Below are 20,110 nucleotides of genomic sequence, written 5' to 3' on the forward strand. Positions count from 1 at the left end.
ATGTATACGAGAAGAAAGTGGTTATTGGCTGGTCCGTGGTCCGTGTAGATAGTACTTCAGTATGTAAAATCAATGTTATTTGTACAGAATACTTGCATTATACATTGCAAATATTTTATCACAAATCCTACATAACAACTATTCTCTGAACTGATTGCAATAAAGACCTTAAAGCAAAAAAACTTCTTCATAAATAACTCATCTGCGAAAAACATCTCTGCAAAAACTGTGACATCTTCAACAAACAAGCCGCTGTGAAATACAAAGAAACGCGTCAATGGCTCGGCTGGGTATCACACAGATAAGAAAAGCTATTTTATTTTTTCCTGATTTAATGATCGTAAAATGTTAATTGGTGTATAATTGAGATGCCGAGGCTGAGCTGTCAGTTGAAAGACGCCGTCCAATGACATGCAAGATTAAACTTATCAGTTGATATCGGACGTTGTTTATGGCTTCACACATTCTGGAAATGTCTCTAATGAGCTGCTGTGTAAACAATCGTGAACTCGGTGTGATTTTTTTACGCCAAAGGTAATTTTTAGAGAATTTTTCATATAGGGAACAAGTTTTTTTAGTATGTATCATCTCAGAGCAAGAGGTATCATGCATGGGATGACCTGAACCCGGGACTAGCTTTATCGTTTTGATGTCCCTAGATGAAAAAACACAATCCGTTTGCATCAATATATGCGTGTGTACCCTTTAGCTAGATAGGTAAAGATTATCCGGTTTTAATTAAATTCAGTACAAACTTGTTAACCTACGTTTATTCTAAAGAATTCAAGAACCACCATGATCTGAGTGTGGAAACGAGGTTTATAGAGTAAGAAAATGGGGTATCCCCTTTCCACACCCAAAAGGTAAAATTTCGCAATTCAACTCTCAACAATTTTGCAAAGCTTAAAAAATCAAAGACATTTTTTTATTTAAGCGTTGTTGTTCAATTAGTGGTTACGAAGAAAATTACAAAATCCCTTATGAAAAAATCCCCCATTTTATTATTTAGGAGTAATAAAAATGAAAGAAATATAGTAAGTTAGTTTGCTAGTTTGGATCAAATTTGGCATATTGATTTATATCATGCTAGGCTATTAAACATGTTAGTGAAAAATACACTATTCCCTTTCCCGCAGCTGCAATCTTAAAGTTTGTCCTTTGATCGGACGTGTCGGTCATCCGGGGCGGCCGTCGGTCGCTTCGACGGCCGCCCACATCAAGCACAGGGCGGCCCTGCCCAACTAGGACGCTCTCATGATTATACACATGTTTGAAATCTACTTCTTCTTCGTGACGTTCCAATCCAGTGAGCTGAAACCCTACTGGACTGAGGCTGTTGACTTCGTTCTCTTCAGCCGTTTAGGTGCAACGGATTCGGTTGCACGGACGACCGACCGATTTTTCGTCGTTTAGCTAGGACGGGTCCTGTAATTCAATTAGGAATACATTTGACATTGTTGAGAAAATCTTTAACTTAAATTCCAATCAGTAACGTGAAATCCTACAATTTCCTAAACCTAGTGTTGTTACTATCTAACGCCGAATCATTATTGAAAAAAATACATTAGCATGTAAACACGATCTTGCTTGGAATCTAACCAGTGATCTTCAGATTTGAAGGTCACTACAATTTTACGCTGTAATTTATGGTCAAGTAGTTTATGAACGAGTCGACTAGTGACATGAAATACATGCTAACAGGTGTGCTACCTAATTATCCTAAGGTCCAATTAAAATCGTACACGACTCAATAAATCATGCGATATGCGTTGATGTAGTTTGTCACACAAATTAATTATGTGATAGGTGAGACTATAATGAGACAATTCTTTGTGTTTGTTAAGGATCGAGTCAAGATTTATATCAATCTAGGTCCTGTAGTAGGTTCCTTGTAAAAAATAAATTAAAGTTGTAGTTGTTTTATTTGATCTTTTAAATAAATGGAAAGGGTCGTAGTGTGATTAGATCAAGTAAATCTATTGTAGCAACAATCAATCATGTAAATAATATAATGTAATTCGTATGATCTAAAAGGTGAATTTCTTTTTCGGAGTTAAAGCATTGACTATTGTATACTGAAGTAGTCATCATAGCTTAGTGCTGTGAGCCAGTCATGGATTGCGCTAGTGTCTAAAATTTTATTTTATACATTAATTTATTTTACTGAGATAGGGGATTAATTAAGTTAGGTTATCTCTTAATTAAGTTAAGTTAACAACCCTCCTATTTTTACACCATAGAATTTGAGGAAATTGTTTTAACGCACCGAAAGGGTAATTCTAAAACTTTTGTCCGTTTAAGTTCGGGTTTGATGCATTCTATTCTACACATAAATTACCTTTTATTTGAAGTGCATACGTTTACGTTATACGTTAAAGACTCCTGGCTGGCCACCCCCATTGCAAATCCATGAAATCTTTCAACGGCTGCCATATAACTCGTTTGCCCCTTTTGTCAAATGTTTGATGTATGTTTTCGTGATGACTGTAATGATAATTAGCATTTCTATGTTTTAAGGGGAAAATATTTGACAAAAACAATGTTTTAAACTTATAAAAATCCTTAACACCGCGTTTCATCTTCTATCTTGCTGGTTTGCAAACTCGTTCGAGTTGATCCAAATTTACACATTATTGCCAACAATCTGACAAAAAATACTTAAATTTACATACAACATACATACTAATTTTAAAGAATAGCGTTTTTGATCATTGGGGACTTCAACGTTGAAAACGTAAATCCCGAGTCTCACCTATCTACGGCAATAGCTTCTTCCCTATGGGGTAATTCATAAGTTACACCGAAAGCAACCGAAATACTTGATCACCCAACAGGTTATTTCCAACCTGCGGTGGTCCCGAATTGATGATTTCATCGGACTATTTAAATCATACGGAACAATGCGCTGTCGAGGGCCAACGAATTATTTACCACAAGTCTACAGACGGTACAGACATCAGCCCAGCTATTTATATGAGCCATTCCTCCAACCGATGCCACGGTGGAAGCCTCTCATTCACGCATGGCCGCGGTGACAAATTGAAACGCTTTTCAAGAATTATTTTAAGAGCTTTTTGACAAGTCTCTTTGTAAAAGGGTAGAGACAGTGATTGGTTCTACATAGGTTTGAGTTAAGGTTTGGTTGAAAATCATACAGCATAGAAAATAAATATTCAGTACAGTGGGGGTTTTCTCTGTTACATCCATTTTCAAGCTGTACTACTCAACCGATTTTTACGATTGATGTGTCATTTTGCAGCCAATATTCAATGGAGGAACGAATGGGGAAAAAGGGTAATTTCCTCCAAGACTTCTCCCCCGTGGAATTTTATGTATTTTCTAGAGTTCACTTTCTAATATCAAAGATATAATGAGGCTGTTCAACTTCCTCTGGTAACGGTTTCTATGTGAACTAGCAGCAAAGCCCGGCTTTGCCCGGGTAAAATTATACAATGTACAAAAAGTGGTTATAGAATTATTTTTTCCTCTTTTCATACATGTACACATATCTTGGTACCATTAAATCTAGAAATATGTTAAATATTCTTTGTAGCACACGTTTCCTTAAATTGCAACTAAAATATTAACAGAAATTAAATGATCCAGTTGATCATAATGTAAACAAATGTGTTCTTCATAACGATAACATGGGATCTTTAAAAGCTACTGGGGCAGAGCCCAAGGGACTTTAAAAAAATGTAAGGTCAGTTTGTAAATCTACACACCTAGACGAACATTTTGGTTGGGGTTAAATCTTAAAACAAAAAGCCTTATTGTTAACAAAGTTTTATTTTTAGCTAAACCTTCAGTTGAATGTTTCAGATTATAAACAGATGATGAAACAGTTTCTGAAAATTAAAATATGATACGTTTTATAGATTGTAAATTGAGAAAGGTAAATCACTTTTAATGGCGTAGATCTAACATCAACAAATTTAATTGATTGTAAATAAGTAGTTTAATCGAACTCAATTGTTTTATTCCCTTGATATCTGCCTTAAATAATAATATTCAAAAGGCATAAGAATATTGAATTTGGTTCATTTTGGAAACTAGATTTTGGAACTAATGAGCAATTTGCACATCGCAAGGGTCCCTTAGTTTAATTTTAATTTTAAAACTTACTACTAAATGCTAACGACATTTCTAGTTCCGTATTCAACCTCAGTACCAATTTGAACATGTCATAATAAGCAAAGTAGGTTAGTGCAGCTGACAAAACAATCTATGAATAACGATTTGTATTGGACAAACACCGGTTATTTGTAGCACAGTAAACGTGGATTTACCTTGCACTTCGGGGAACAGTTAAATATTTAAGACCAATAACCGATTCCAGAATAGAAAAGTCATTTTCAAACACCTTCAACCATATCGTCAACAGATTATTCAGATGTTTATGGCCCTGAGGTAATTTCTACCTAGGGTCTCCAGAGTCCAGCTGGAATTAGCATGTTTCTATTGCGATCTGGGCTCGTTTCGTGTGTTCGTGTTCGCATGTGTTCTAACAAATCTTACCATAGAATAGGCGCTGATTTAATAGGTTCACTGCCTATCTATTTTCGTAATACGGGGGTTCTCTGTTACATACCTGTTTCAGATGTCCTTAATCAATTTTTCACCATTGAGTTGATTCAGATTTTAAACAAGAGTAAAAACCGTGAGAAAACTACAACACACACCCCCATAAACCTTATACTTAAAATATTCTTCATGACAAGAAACCGTGCGCAAAACTATCCATTATTTCATCAATTGCCCTTTAAGGTTGTAATTCATTTCTAAAGGGAACTTTCCATTAAATGTTAAAAATACCCCAGCTGTACTTATTTGTTTGTTATTATTTCAATTTATTACCTTATTAAAATTAGGTGTGGTTATTTGTTTGTATTACTGTATTATGTTTTGTTTATGTCAAACTTAACCAATCAATAGTTTTATTAATACTTATGAAGTCAAACGGAGTGAAGTGAGTAACAGCTAGTTTAATTTATTTCAAATTAGTAGTTTTATTCACCCAATAAATTGTCTCAAAATATCGTATTAGTTTTGCCTCAGAAACAAGATTCGAGCCCTATTAAAATGCCAAATTTACATTTGGGTGTTAGGCTACTAGTATCCTTGAATATTAATTTTTGTTAATGGGTAAGTGCATACTAAAGAACCGTCATGCATGCTAAACCTTACTAATCATAAAATCACAGTATTTCCTACAGGCAAGAAAATGGATGGTCAAGAAATATGAGTACATATAAATAGTCCAAGGGAAAACGAGCTAACCTCGCAAAAGTAAATTTTTCATGATAGCCAAAAGAAGATTTTTAATGGAACTAATTGCTTTAAAAATTGAACGGAGGTTGCTCCGTTCTTGCCTACGCTCATTGTGGGTTGTTCCCTTCTTCCCCTGGATGTGTTCATTTCTAAGGGGATTTACTCGTATAAAGAGCCAATTTTTTTTGTTAATTTTCAATTTGGCAAACTGTTTGGATTTAAAAGATGTATTCAGAACCGTTCATAACTAAATTTTGCATTTTTTGAGGGTTAACCCGTTTTTCCCTTGGGCTCTTCACATATGAATTTTTTAGTAAACCACAATTAAGGAAACTACCCAACAGAAAAGATTACATTCATACAACACCGACACAGGGTATTTTATGGTGAAGTTGAGTTTTGAAACAAATTACGTTGATGTTGCTACTGTCATCAGTTGGTTTTTCAGCCAAAACCTTTTATGAGACCAAAAATTATTTTATGGTAAAAATCTGTTATGATCGATTAAGGAAAGTTGGCTCCAATGCCGAAACCATAAACATGTTAAAGCCATTTTCAGGATCGAACAAACGACCTAGGTGATCACAAACCACTATCCACTCAGCTATCGAGCTATATCTTCAACACATTTTTTCCAACGACTTGGTTCTCGTCCGAATATTAGTTCTGGCTAAGCCTAAAGGTTGCGTCATTATCAATAGGCTAAATACCATTAGATATTGGCGGGATTTGAGCCCAAAACCTCGAGAACCGATGTTTCTCGCTTTACCAATAAACCAGCTCGCTTCCCTTTAACAGTAAAACTAATACGTTTTCCGTAAATTTACACTAAAGCAAAGAAGTCAAAATTTCAACGACTCCACCTTGGAGCCCAGCAGCCGTCGGGCGCCTGTGAGAAGCTATGCAAACACCGCTAATGTGACTCTCTCCCGCCAAATATTGGTTGAGGCGACATCCTGCCGACAACCGAACAATCCCAACAGAAAATACAAATTTTTGTGCAACGCCAGTAACATGTTTAAATGATTTGAACGAGGGATTTGACCATAGACAAAAAAATAAAGTATAGACCGTCAGCTGTGCTGCAGTTACCATAGGTTCTGGTGCACACCGCTGGGAGCGCCGTGTAGTTACATCCTACGCGCTAGTAACTACACGGCGCTCCCGGCGGTGTGCGCCAGAACCTATGGTAACCACTGCACGGTTTGACCTAATTGGTTTGCTACCATTTAACGTCGTTCTGTGGTTCTATCGGTGGTATATTAAAAAAAAAAAATTCTCTGAATTGACTTGCAGCGATCACATTTTTCGAACCAGAAAGATTGAGATCTGGCATGAAGCTCTTTGGGTGTGACGGCTAAGAGCTATAATTAAATCGTGTAGCTTCAAAGTTTTGCTGGCAGAACCATAGATACTCCCTTTGTAGATTTGTAATACTTATGCAAATATTGTTTCTAAAGCACATGTTGGGAAATCGAAAATCGCCCGGGTGTCATTTGCCGCTGGGCTTCACTGACATTACCATAGTATAGTTAACATATCAATAAAATTACCCCACAGTACCTATTATCCATAGACCCTAAAGAGTTATCAAGTGACACGCTGCATTTAAACTACTGCTTTCCGCTCATATTTTATTGTATGGCGCAAAATACCTATCGACCGATTGTGGTTAAAATAACAAATATAAAAGTATTGCAACAGTATGCTGCCATGGATGAGCAGTCGATTATAAATTTTGCCATTAAAATAAAATATTTAGACTAAATTCGTATCCATTAAGCTTAATCATTTTATATTCAAGATACTAAACGAACAGTGAGACTAAAACTACTGATTCGCAGTTCCAGCAACCTCAGCATCGGCTATATTGGTGGATAGAGAGAGACTCCTATTCCCATAGTGAACAAAACCATACTCAGGTATACTTTAAATTATTTATCAATTACATTGTATTTCTCAGCAATTCAAAATTTCTTTACGATTGCTTCTGACATTACATCTTCGCGTGTTTTCTTCTATCTCAACTTGCTGTCTTTTCTTCTGAAGACCCTAAACATTGGCCAGTCCCCAGGTAGATGAAGGGTCAACAGTTTCAATCAAACAGACAATAGTTCTTGAGACTACCATACTGAAGGAAACCATCCCCCGGGGTACTTTACGTTACAACAATTACATTTCTCAGCAATTTTAATTCCACTACCTTTGTTTCTGAGATTACACCTAAGTCTCTTTCTTCTTTCTCAACCTGCTGTCTTGTCTTCTGAAGCCCCAAAACAGCTGTGTGGTCGCTTCATCGCTTCAGGTCCTCAGCACTTCAAGGGTCACCAGCCCTAGACCGCGCATTAAAGGCTTTAATGTAGAACAACAGTCACGTGTTTGTCAGCACTAATGGGGCAGCGGACAAATATTGGAGACCGGCTACCGTACGCAAACATTGCTGCACCCGCGGCAAACACTACAAATTTAGGACTTTGGAAGTCCTAGACCTAGTTTTTGTCCCGGCGGATTAGCAGCGGGGTTTTTTATGTAATATGAGCTGCCGAGGTTAGTTTGAAGTAGCATAAACTGATGGGTATAGCCTCCTCTGATACAGGACCGCGGCACTGTGTGGCAACGTCGCACCGGCTCGGCCCGCATGTCGCTGTGCTAATAAACGTTCCCAAACATTCATTATGCATTAGCGATGGCATTAGCTCAACAGCTGTTTCGGTGCGCCGGGATTGCGGTGTTGCCAATTTTGTCTCGCCGCGGCCTGGAGGCCATGGTATGGTATATCAATCGATATATAAACACAGATGAGTTTATCATGTCACAAGGCCGGAAATGCGGTGTTGCCAATTTTGACTCGCCGCGGCATGGAGGCCATAGTATGATATACGTCACAAGGCCGGTAAATACCGTAGAAATTTACCGATGGGTCGCATACGATAGTTTTTGTCATGCCATCAGCAAAAATATACAAGATAAGTATATATTCCGAATGGTCGGTAGATTCACCACAAATTATCTATTTTTACTGAGCCGTGTGTCTGTAAACTATGAATTTATTGTCTAAAAAGAAACCAAAAGCTTATTCACGGTGTGGTGAAAATTTTAATTAATTTTTTAAAGACTCTTTTGCTCTTCTACACAGTAAGCAACTGGTTTCTGATCTCTGTGTAGCCCCAGTACTTTTTCCAAAAACCGTCTGGTAAAACCAACTAAAACTCGCTAAAATTACCAAGCACCTTACCTAACCTTCATATCAAATCAAATCAAAATAGCTTTTATTTCGGATAAAATAGACAATGTTTACAGAATATGATGTATACGATAGAGAAGTAGGTTTAAAGCTACTGTGTTACTAGAAAATAAACTAAATTAAATCCCAGAAATAAACTTTGATAACATTAAAACAAGAAAATACCCCCGTCGCAGCAAACCTGCATACTAAGCGAATTTCCATTCACCAGGCTCGATTTCTACTAAAATATTCCCTATAAATTTTCAGATTTATTTCCTATTTAAATAACATTAATTTTAGTGAGTAGTTAGGTTTGCTGCTACGGGAAAGATGTTGAGGTGTGTTTTTTCAATTGAAATATTGATAGCTTAGTATGAAATAAGCCAAATTGCCAAATTTGATTAAAATATATCCATAAACAAGCAAACTAGAACAGTTTATTTATTCTCCATAAGAATAACATGGGAATTTTAAATTTACAATTTCTTTAATTTTCTCCGTAGTCAATGAACATTTAAAAAAACTTCAATATACTAAATTATTTGTTTTTTTAAGCTCTTCAAAATGGTCTAGAGAGAAATTTAGAAATTTAAAGTTTTTAGGGTCAAAAATGAGAAAAACCCATTTTTACCCCATAAAACCCCCCATAAACCCCTGATCCCATGGTCCGATTATGCTGGTTTGCGAACTCGTTCGAATAAATGTAGGTTTACACGTTTGTACCAAATTTCATCAAAATCGGATCAATTTTGCTCGAGTTATCGCGCTAACGGACACATATATAAATATATATATATATATGAATTTGAACGGATGGTGCTTTTGGCCTCTGGGGACCTCAAAACGAAAAAGTAAATCGGTCCCGGGTCTAGGTCTTACCATGAGACCTACGGTAATAGCTTATTCCCTATATGGGAAATTCGCTAAAACCGGATCTTCTATATAATTACTGGCAAGACTCAACACTTCCAGACTCCACCCACGTATATATTTATATACACTCTTTCGAAAAAGAACATGAACTTCTTCAGTAAGTTTTCAACGACGCTGAAACAAAAATTAATATCCATTCACATTACACGTTCACAATAAATAGACAAATTTACTGTGAACGTTTGAACAAACATGATACCTTAAAAAAAATTAAATTCTGTTAAAATGCTTGCAAGTACTGTATACGAAACCGTGCTGTGGTTTGTTTCCTTTTCCTGAATAGTATGTAGTGTATAAGTTGCTGGTAGTGTGGCGAAAAGATCTACTGTAATTCTACATAGTTCGTCAAAGGTATAATAAATGTAATAGCAGAGATGGTAGAGCTTAGTAATAAGTGTGTAAAACCAGTTAACTAATTGTGAAAATGATGTTGATATTCTTGAAGTGAAGTCCAAAACTCCATGTAATCGTTTAAAAGCCTTTTGATACATTGGGTCAGATGTCAATTTTAGCTAATCTTAACGATAACGATGAACTAACAAAATGAGGTATAAAATAGAATGTTATACACTAGCGTTTTGATACTGGCTCACTCAACTTTCTTATACTGTATTTTAATCAATCGACGAGGCGACAGCTGGTACATATGGGATGTCTACTTGCTACTTCAGTACTCAATAGTCAATACTAACAACCATAAGGATGTCTTACGCTGCAACATCCAATAGGATGTAGTTCAATAGCCAAAGGTGCACATAGGCGAGCGACAAAATGAGAGTTAAAAGAGTTTGTTTTTGTACGACATCACATGTGTTCTCGGCTAATTATACACTCGAGATAGATGTTCTGTCGTCAAATTAGTCGGCGGCTTCTTTTGTACCTTCCCCTCTGCCTTCCCATTATATTTATCGGTTATGTTGTTTCGTGTGTTCGCCACAAAGGCTGGAAGTTATTACTTTTCCCACTACTCACGTGTCATATTTTATAGACTGCTTCTGTAGTGTTTTAATGATTTGATTTAAATAATCATTCGCATATTGGGTCTGATGATGGTTGGAGTATGCAATCGAAATCGATTGTTTAAAACAGTACAAGAGGTCGTCCAGTGGTCGACAACTCGACCAAAAATACCTAATGTACAGACTTTTCTATTTTCATCCCACGCTTTAAAAAGCATGGGAATTTCTTCCATTTGATTTGAGTTTTCTGTTTATTAGTTATTTTGACACCAGCATGGCAACCCATAAGGCCCATGTAAATTTTTTTTAATTTTAAATTTTTGTGCTTATTTTTAAACCTATTTTAATTTATAAGGGGATTCTGCACTTAAACAGGAACAGGAAAATATCTATCTAACAGAATGCGTAGAGATTTTCCCTGCGATGCACACGAGCTGAGAAAAAAGGTTTTCAAGAAACATGCTTGCCTATTATTATTATATAGGAGGTACGTTTCAAGTGTAATTAGAAGTATTTTTGTTTACTTTCCGTGTAATGATTTTGAAAACGATTGAATTTTATTGATGAGCGATTTTATAAAATTTAGTCTACAAGCTAAAATATAATCTATATCAACGTCAAATGTACAATATTCATGCAACTGGTTTAACAATTTAGTCGTCATCATTTTTGTATAAAGTTACACTATGTTGAGCGTCAAAAGGTTTTGAAAGGACGTGTAAAGTAGGGAAATTAGTAGGTTTTTATGAAATACTGTTTCTTAAACTATGAGGTTCATGTAAATATTGTCTCGTTAAAAATGCTCTATATACAATATTTGAAACAGGGATGTTCATAATTAATCTTGTTAAAGTTAACGTTTTTTGAGGCTCCATAAGGTTTAAAATAGACGTCGTTCATATTTGTAAGTTGTTTTTTAATATGATTCTTTCACTAAGGAGAAGGTAAAATTTGTAATAAGCCTATTTATCTTAAGCTTTGTCTATTGTTTTGTATCTATTGCTGACGATTAACATCTATGCGACGTTACCAATGCACTTTTTTCTTTATGTAATAAATATGTACTTTTTTTTAACAAATCCCTTTGAAATTTAAGACCTATAGTAACTCTGGACCCGTATCGCAGTTTAAATTTGAAGTTTCAAAAAAATTAAATTTTATTGTAGGATTTAATATAGTTAATTGTTTTAAACTACATACTGTATGTGATTGATGAAAAAATGACTGTCCCTTCTAATTTACTCGATGAAGATATTTTAGTGGATCAAAATCTTTATGATGTTAATTTAGTTTTTTTGTTGGTTTTGACGACAACTTACCTTCTTAAACTTAGAAATTGACATTTTCCTTTTGAGATTTTTATGCTGAGTAAAAAAATACATAATTTGTTATGGGTTGCATAGATTTATAAATTTTTACGATTTTTTTAAATAAACTTTAAAAAAATATAAAAAAGTACCTGGCATCAACAGGTAAAATGCAAGGAGGGCTAACCCCCTGTGCTGTGATATAATAAAAAATTATATACCTATTAAAAATAGGTATTTAACTTTGTCTACAATATGTTGTAACTTTCGTTACGGCCGTTTCGGCATTATGATGCCATCATTAGACAGAAGATTCAGCTAAAAGTAGCGTCGTCATAGTAGAAACAGAAACACATAACACACGGACTAACATTTTACATTTTTGACGTAAAATAAAAACATTAAATTTAATATGTTGCACACACGTTAACGGTTGACATATCTGCGATCTGAACTGGATGACGCAGATATGTTATTTATAATAACTACGGAAAGAATAAATTTCAATTAAACTCCTATTTAAATACACATAGATTGTGATAACCCTATTTAAATTTAAATGCCGCAAAACAAACAATAAAGATTCTATGTTTACACTATCAAATCTCTTTCATCCGATATCAGTTGTATAATGTAAATTTCGGTTGTTTGTTTCCATATTTTATAAATAGGTATTCTACTAGAGTGTAGCTTACTTACTCTTGCAAACCAAAAAGTATTATAAAAATAAAAAATCAAATATACTTATGAATGATCCAGTTGGTAAAAAAATGTGCAATCTATACTTAATATTGGGGTAATTTGTTCATATTCTGTTCATATAGTGTAAGCCATAATATACTAATATTTAATCTATTCGATTTTGAGAACTGTTCTAGGAATTTTAAGAACATACAAAGATTTTTTCGCATTACTGTACCTCCATGTATACATTCAAATGCTATTCACTATCTAATATTTTTCTTCAAATGACATAAATGATATCATATTATTTTTATTTCTATGGGGATATATTTACATTGGTTATTTGGTGAGTTATATTAGTAAATTATACCCAAATGTAGCATCATGTATTTAATTTGTTACATTTTTAAGGATAGAAAAATTAAAAATATTGTATTATGCTTTTGTTATAAGAAAATAAATAAGTTAAGTTAAGGGATTACAAGTTCAGAGATGTGTACCTATCAATAAAGTAGTTCAAAAGTATTACATAAGTCCCTTATAATATTTCCCAACTATATTTCAAGATACGATGTTTCATGAAACGTATAATTAAGTTACAAAACTATCGAATTACAAGATTATTATGTGTTTCTCTATTGTTGTAAGTTTTATTGCATTGTAGAAAAGCGTCTACCCTCAATTTTTTCTATGTAAAAACTGGAATTTCTATAAACTTTCCACTATCGTTGTAAAATGAGATACTAAGAGTAATTATTTTTAAGCCAAACACATTTATATTGATGTTCAAACTTGAATATTTTTGCTGCCGTATCTACGATCGCATACAAATTAATTAATACGCACGGGGATTTGAACAGAAACGGTAGCCTATTATGGATCATAAACATCTAAAAATACGTCACTATACCGAATAGTTTTAATGATTTTTTTACAGTACCATTCAAATAATAATAGAAATGTGTTTACATTTGGGCCAGTGACGTTATTTGTTTATGTTTATGATCCACGCCGTTTCCGTTTCAATACTCGTGATAACAAGTAATTTTTAAAATCAATTATGACGGTTGATCCACAGAAACGTTGTGCAGTTTTAAACACGAGAAAAGATTGAAAAGTCAAATTAAATAATAGTGACACAACAAGTAATTTTACTAATGTGGTGTAAGTGGTGTAAGTAGTTTAGAGGTTTTGACACACATACAGTACTATTCCTTCATTCTCTAAAAAAATAGGTATATCATAAAATACTTCCAACTGAAAAACAAACTAAAATTGCCTTGAAAAACCTGCAAAATATTGAATTAGTAATCAATTTTAAAATCGTAACAAATCAGTGTCACAAGAAGACAGATAAGGATAGCCCTTTACTACTATTACATAGGATATAGTATTAGTATATTAGTATATAGTAGTATATATAGTATTTGCAATACTATTAACTTATAAAAACGTAATCTTGGACTTAACGTTTCGAAAGCATTTGGTTCGTGTTAAGTTTGCTGTAACATATTTTTTATGAATTATTTTAAAAAATATTTTAATCCTTAAAGAGATTTAGGCTTGTTAATGTTATTTTGTATAGAGTACTTTATAAAAAAAAAGAGTTATTAAGATCAGATCACCATTGGGGCTTTTAAGCTATAACCTTTTACACTTCCTTAAGTCGGAATGGCCGGTTACACATAGTACCTTCTTTAATACAACCTCCATATAATATCAATCGATAAGGAGTTTACTTTTAAAATCCTTCTATTTATCATTATTTTGAACCCCATAGTTTTAAAACTTTGTATTTAACACTGTAATAAAATATTCAATTAAAAAATCATCAAATTATATTTAACTGAACACTTTCGATGAAATAGTTTTGGTTGCGATATAGAATAAATTTTCTCGTTTTAATAACTCAATAACTCAATAACTCATTTATTTAACCAAAAATAACAATTACATGCATTGGTCATGTCATTTAGCAAAACATACATTTTCTTGACTTAAATAAGAAATAATAACTGTTCCTTTTTTTACACTAAGGATACCTATGATCAAACAAGTTTGAGTACCTAGTTATAATTATACCTAGTTTACTCCCAATTTAAAAAACTAATCGCTTTCAGAAGCTCAATGACTTGAAACAATTATCACACTGTATACACTATTTTTACCATCAATATAGAGATTTTAATTTGTTCCTATTTTATATTATTGTAGTTAAGCTCACTAAGCGATTTCATTACAATGTAATTAACATGTATGAAATAAGCTAATAATGAAAATAAATGTAGCCTATACAGAAAAAATTAGATTTTATTTTAAAATTAAATAGATTCTATAAGCTGAATTCATATGCGTCGTTAAAAGGAGAGCTACATAGCTAATAAATAAAAACAATGTTTCCTCTTCCTCTATAATTATATCGCGAACAGTCTGCAATACATAAACCTAAACGTGCTGGTTTAGTTATGCTAGAGATCCTATCCAATCGTTGATAAATCAATAATTGTATGAGGTGTACCGCAGGGCTGCGTTCTTGGCCCGTTCCTTTTTCTCCTTTCTATCAAAGCCCCTGGTCTTCCTAGCCCTACACAACATCCTAAAAATTATCACTATTTCTTCTGACGATACCTCCCTTGCCATCCCTACCTCTTATCTGTAACAAATATATTTTCCGAAGCAAATCACTTAATGGAATGGATTGACGATGACTGAAAAGTAACAGTGAAAACACAACTCATAAATTTCCATTGTCAAATAACCGAGATATTGTACAATTAATATTGAAAAAAGTTCATATAATTAAATAACTAATAATTGAATACAATTACGTACGTAATTCCACCATTTTAAAGAATTTAGTTTAATTTTCGAGTGTGTGTTATGATCGCGGGCACTGAGTCCGCATTGAATCGTCCGTGCGCGTATTTTACAGAGAAGCGCTCGCTACCTACACTGGTCTACTATTTCTCCATGCCTTTCAACAAAACGGCAATGTTAATAAATAATTAAAACTATTAACCATTGAAGTATTAGAAGTAAGTTGAAAAATAATAATAAACCTCAAACAGGGAATTCACTTGATAGTCTAACATTGTAAGACTTTCCCCCATTTATGTTTGTCATTTATAAAAGTAACTGTTTAACTTCATCGATTTTTTTTTTCAAAAACCTGTGGTCGGAGTGGTTCATTTTTCGTCCAGCCGCAAGGGGTACTGTATACTGTATCATTGACTAACTTGTATATACCTATAGGTATTCCTGTAGGTATACCTGTAGTTATACCTACAGGTATTGTAGTACCTGTAGTTATATATATAGTCAATGACTGTATGCATCATAACTGCAAAATCTAAAAAAGTTTTACTTATAGAATGAACCTCTTTCAAAAAAGTTTATTAAGATGCTGGTTCTGTTATTTGAGCTGCATTATTACAATTTGGGGCAATTACATGGAATATTATCTGAAGTAAAACATGCTTACCTAACATTATTTGTTAGTCGTCGGCCTGAGTTACCAGTATGCATGAAAGTAGAGAAAATCTACACCTACTAGTGGTTAGTGAACGATTTCCATTGGTAAATATACCTTCGGAGACAACCATGTGTTTTGCAGATTAGTTCGATTAGAGAACGACTTTAACAAGACGCCAATTAGCGTTAACTGACTCACCGCCGGCGTCCATAGATGAGGTATCCGAACACTGACTGCAGGTAAGTTGTGGCGACGAGGTGTGGCCAGGCGTGCTGCAGCTAATTGACTGAAGCTACCAAGCCAGCCGTGGCCGTGGCCCCGCCCCCAACATGGCGCCCGTGCCAATCGCGGCACGCCTCGTCGCAGCCAATAGCCACTAGCCAGTCGTCCGCATCATGGTGGAACCACCCCACCCTATTACACCGCCTCACAATCCTCTAAATCGCCCGGTGCTGGTGAATATTTTCGGCCTAATTAATTTCGTCTCGGGTCGTTCCCGGCGGCCTCTCACCAGCCCATTAATACCTGCTCAGTGCTCGCTGCTACAGTCGTGGGTCATTTGGTCGTCCGACTCGATCAACGATTATGCTAACGAGCTTCACAGTTATCTGGTCGATAGACGCGAATTCTTATACCTTAGGGTCTAGGACTATGTTTTTCAGTTGAGCTTTTGAGACCAATTTATGGGTGTTGACAAAACGACAATCATCTTGCTCTCTGTTACCCATCTGGCTTAGGTGAGGCATCGACCATTACTCCCTTAACAAAATTTAGGCGGTTTGAGGGGAAGTGATTCCATCCCCTCAACTTCAGCCTAACTTTGAAACAACCGCTGGTCTGCTGATATACTGTATAGATTAAGCAGAAACCCCCCCCCCCCCCCTATTGAGCCACCCAAATTTTGTGAATGGTTAGTGTGGAATGACTCAACATAAAATCTTAAACCAACTAACTAACCCAACTAGCCTGTCAAAGTACAAAGTCTTTACTCCATGCAATGCAAAAAATATTCTTAGTCCAATAAATACAAGCAAGAAGTAAGTTAAAATACAAACAGGCTGGGGCTGGCAGTCAAAAAGTTATACCAGCAGAAAAAGTAATAACGGAGAGTGAAAGAAAAAACAAAAAGAAAGTTATGCACAAACTAACAACCCCAAAGATTCCAAAAACTTTGTTCTTGGGGATGGCAAAGAATGCTAAGTTCAACAGAGAAGAGTGGATTTGCCAATAGAATAAGCACATCTGGGGTCCCACAGGGGTCTCATTTGGGGCCTCTGCTCTTCAAACTCTTCATCAATGAGCTATCATGCTGCTGAGTGCTGGTTCTTGTGGTTTGTTGTTTGTGGATGATTTGAGAAGGTCTAAATTATTGCTGTATCTTCTCTGGAAGATTGTCACCTTCGTCCTTCTGCAGTGCAGTCTGGTCATAAACTGGCGTGGGACATCAAACGTCAAACCAAACTGTATTGAAATTGACAAGAAGTTAAGGTTATTGTTCGGTTTAGTTTAATATGCATTTGCAACTGTTTTATGGTTTATGTTGTTGTTCAGTTGAGTTTAGTTAATTTGAAAACACATTATTTTGTGCAATGTTTATATAACTATTGCATGTCGGTCTCAGGGGAAATATATTTTGAAGTTTGAATTATAGTTATCTGTATATTAATTGTATATTGGTTCTTGACCGTTGAAAGGTAAAATCAAATTGCTGTTTCATTTACAAGATTGGTCGACAGTCGACAACCCACTTAATTATGACTACGAGCTTGCTAGTAGTACAGTTATCAAGAGGAAAGCCGTTTCAACGACCTAGAGTCCTCATTTCAAATAATCTGAATCCGCCCACCCACAAGCCCACATTGACAGCATATGCAGTAAATAAAGAGTAGTGGGTTTCATTAGAGGATCAAGATGCGAATTGAGCATTGAATCATATTTTACACCTCCTTGGTCAGACCAATTCTTAAATATGCCAGTTCGATTTGGTCACCTTATAAGCCTTATCATTGTCTTGACAGGAGTGAAAAAAATTGAAACTATCTTTTGACTACATGCACCTGTTGAAGATGTTGTCAAGCTTTGGTTTTGGACCCCTTGGAAAAACGAGGGTTACTGCAAAAAGACTTCATATCCCTTCAACAATTACTTGACGAAATCAATTCGTGGGCAAAATTGACTTTTGAAATGATGACATGGCCACAGTCCACCGTCACAGGATTAGGCAGGGTCTATTTGACGTAAAGAAAATCCTTCAATAGATATTTCCATATAAGTTTGCCAAAAGACTGTTTCCTGATTAATATTTAAAGATAATAATTAATATTTAATTAATAGATAATTAATATTTAAAGATTTAAAAAATGATTTAGTAGTATATTGAAGCGTTGCTGTGTGCTAACCGTGTATGGATAAAATTTCCAAAAGAATTTAAATTTAAAATCCCCATATTATTCTTATGGAAAATTAGTAACCTGTTGTAGTGCTTGGATGAACTTTGAACAAATTTGTCCAATACATTTATTTTATACCAATAAATTAATGTTTTACTAAATCACCTCATTACTTTCCTTGTTTCAGCAAACCTTATCAGACCTAGTGTTATTTGTCCATCTTGGGAAATACGGTATGAAAATCCAATCAGACACAATGGAAAGGAAATTCACGTAGCCTGCAGGTTTGCTGTGGGGGGGGGTATTACTGATTGTGATTGAACATATCCTCAATAATCTTCTAAACAACATATCCACTTGGCTACCCAGACATTAGCCCTGGACTATTGTCTGACGGGTTGCTGTTATAAAATGTCTATCTGTCGAAGGAGTTGTGCCTGTTACGGCGTGCTACGCTCCGACGAGCATGACGACAGCCACGACGGAACGAACGAGCGATCGTCAACCAATGATCAATAAATGCGTTAACAGCCAACGAGCCTGAGAACATAATAGGCTATAAATGTTATAAATGCAGTGATTGAAAATGCGGCCAACCAGAGCGACTACCACGGCTGCCTCTACACAGGCAATTATGACTACAATGCGTTCAGATTTTACGGAGCGGAACGGCGAAATTGAATTTAGTCTGTATGATTTATATGTAAGCTAGTTAGTATAGCCTTGAGATACACGTCAGTGAGACGCAGCATATAAGATTGTCATCTAGACTTTTATTATGAGTCGATGATGGATGTCCCAATGCGCTTCTGCTGTGTGGTATGGATTTGGCTTTTGAAAGTCCATGTATACCTTTATATACTAAAAAAAATCATATAATGAAGAGAGATATTAAAAACATAACAATAAATTATTCATTAACTGAAATTCCTAGTTTCAGTTTAAAATGTGAAGTGCTTACATATCATGAGCACATACATAGCACACATAGCATTACATAGCATATTACTGAATGTAGAAAGATCCCATGCAAGTTTCATTAATGCGAACATTTTATCAACAGTTGGTTGGACTCAGCTTAGTACTCTGCAAGGCCAGTCAGAGGAAATTGCATTTTCTTAGTTTACGTAGTAGTTTTAGATAAAAAGACATTAAATTCAATTAAACTAGTAATGCAAATAATGCCCTCTCAAAATATACCATTTGAAAATCCGAAAGGTTTTGAAGTCAAATAACTTTCTTTGTTTTTGTTGGGGTGAGATAGAGTATAGGACTACGCCCAGCCCGCACGATCACCGGGATGCTACTCAAACCTGATGGCAAATATCCAATGACAATCTCCTCCAGCAAAGACTGCTGCTGAGCCGGCTAAAAGGGTGGCACACTATCGATCTTTCCCCCGATCAAGACCACGAACCGAGCAGGGAGAAAGGAGAAGGGAGGTAAATATCAGCAAAATTTCAATCTGAACATGACTAAGACCAGATGAGTACTACCGAGCGCGGCAAAACGGAGCGTGTGTAAGAGCGCGTAAGCAGTACTAATAAAACAGTAATAAAACATGAAAAAACATGTTACAAAACTATAATTTTAATGGTCTTAATAATATTGATGTTAATTTTAATTTTGGAAGAATTTAAGCATAACATCAATTTACTTAATTCAAGTTTAACATTGATATAATTGATTTAACGGTTTCAACTTGTAAAATACATTTTCAACCTTGACCAAACAAACCACAAAATTTCAACATGTATGCCGATAATATATAATGGCAAAACATTACCCAACATTTGTTTATTTTGCCAATTAAAGAGTTTAATTGCCATATTAAACTAGAACTGTCAACGCTAGCGCAGGCGGCCGCT

This window comes from Macrosteles quadrilineatus, unplaced genomic scaffold (genome assembly GCF_028750875.1).
Source record: "Macrosteles quadrilineatus isolate MER2022 unplaced genomic scaffold, UCM_ALF_1.0 Scaffold_1__1_contigs__length_201487025, whole genome shotgun sequence".
Lineage (NCBI taxonomy): Eukaryota > Metazoa > Arthropoda > Insecta > Hemiptera > Cicadellidae > Macrosteles > Macrosteles quadrilineatus.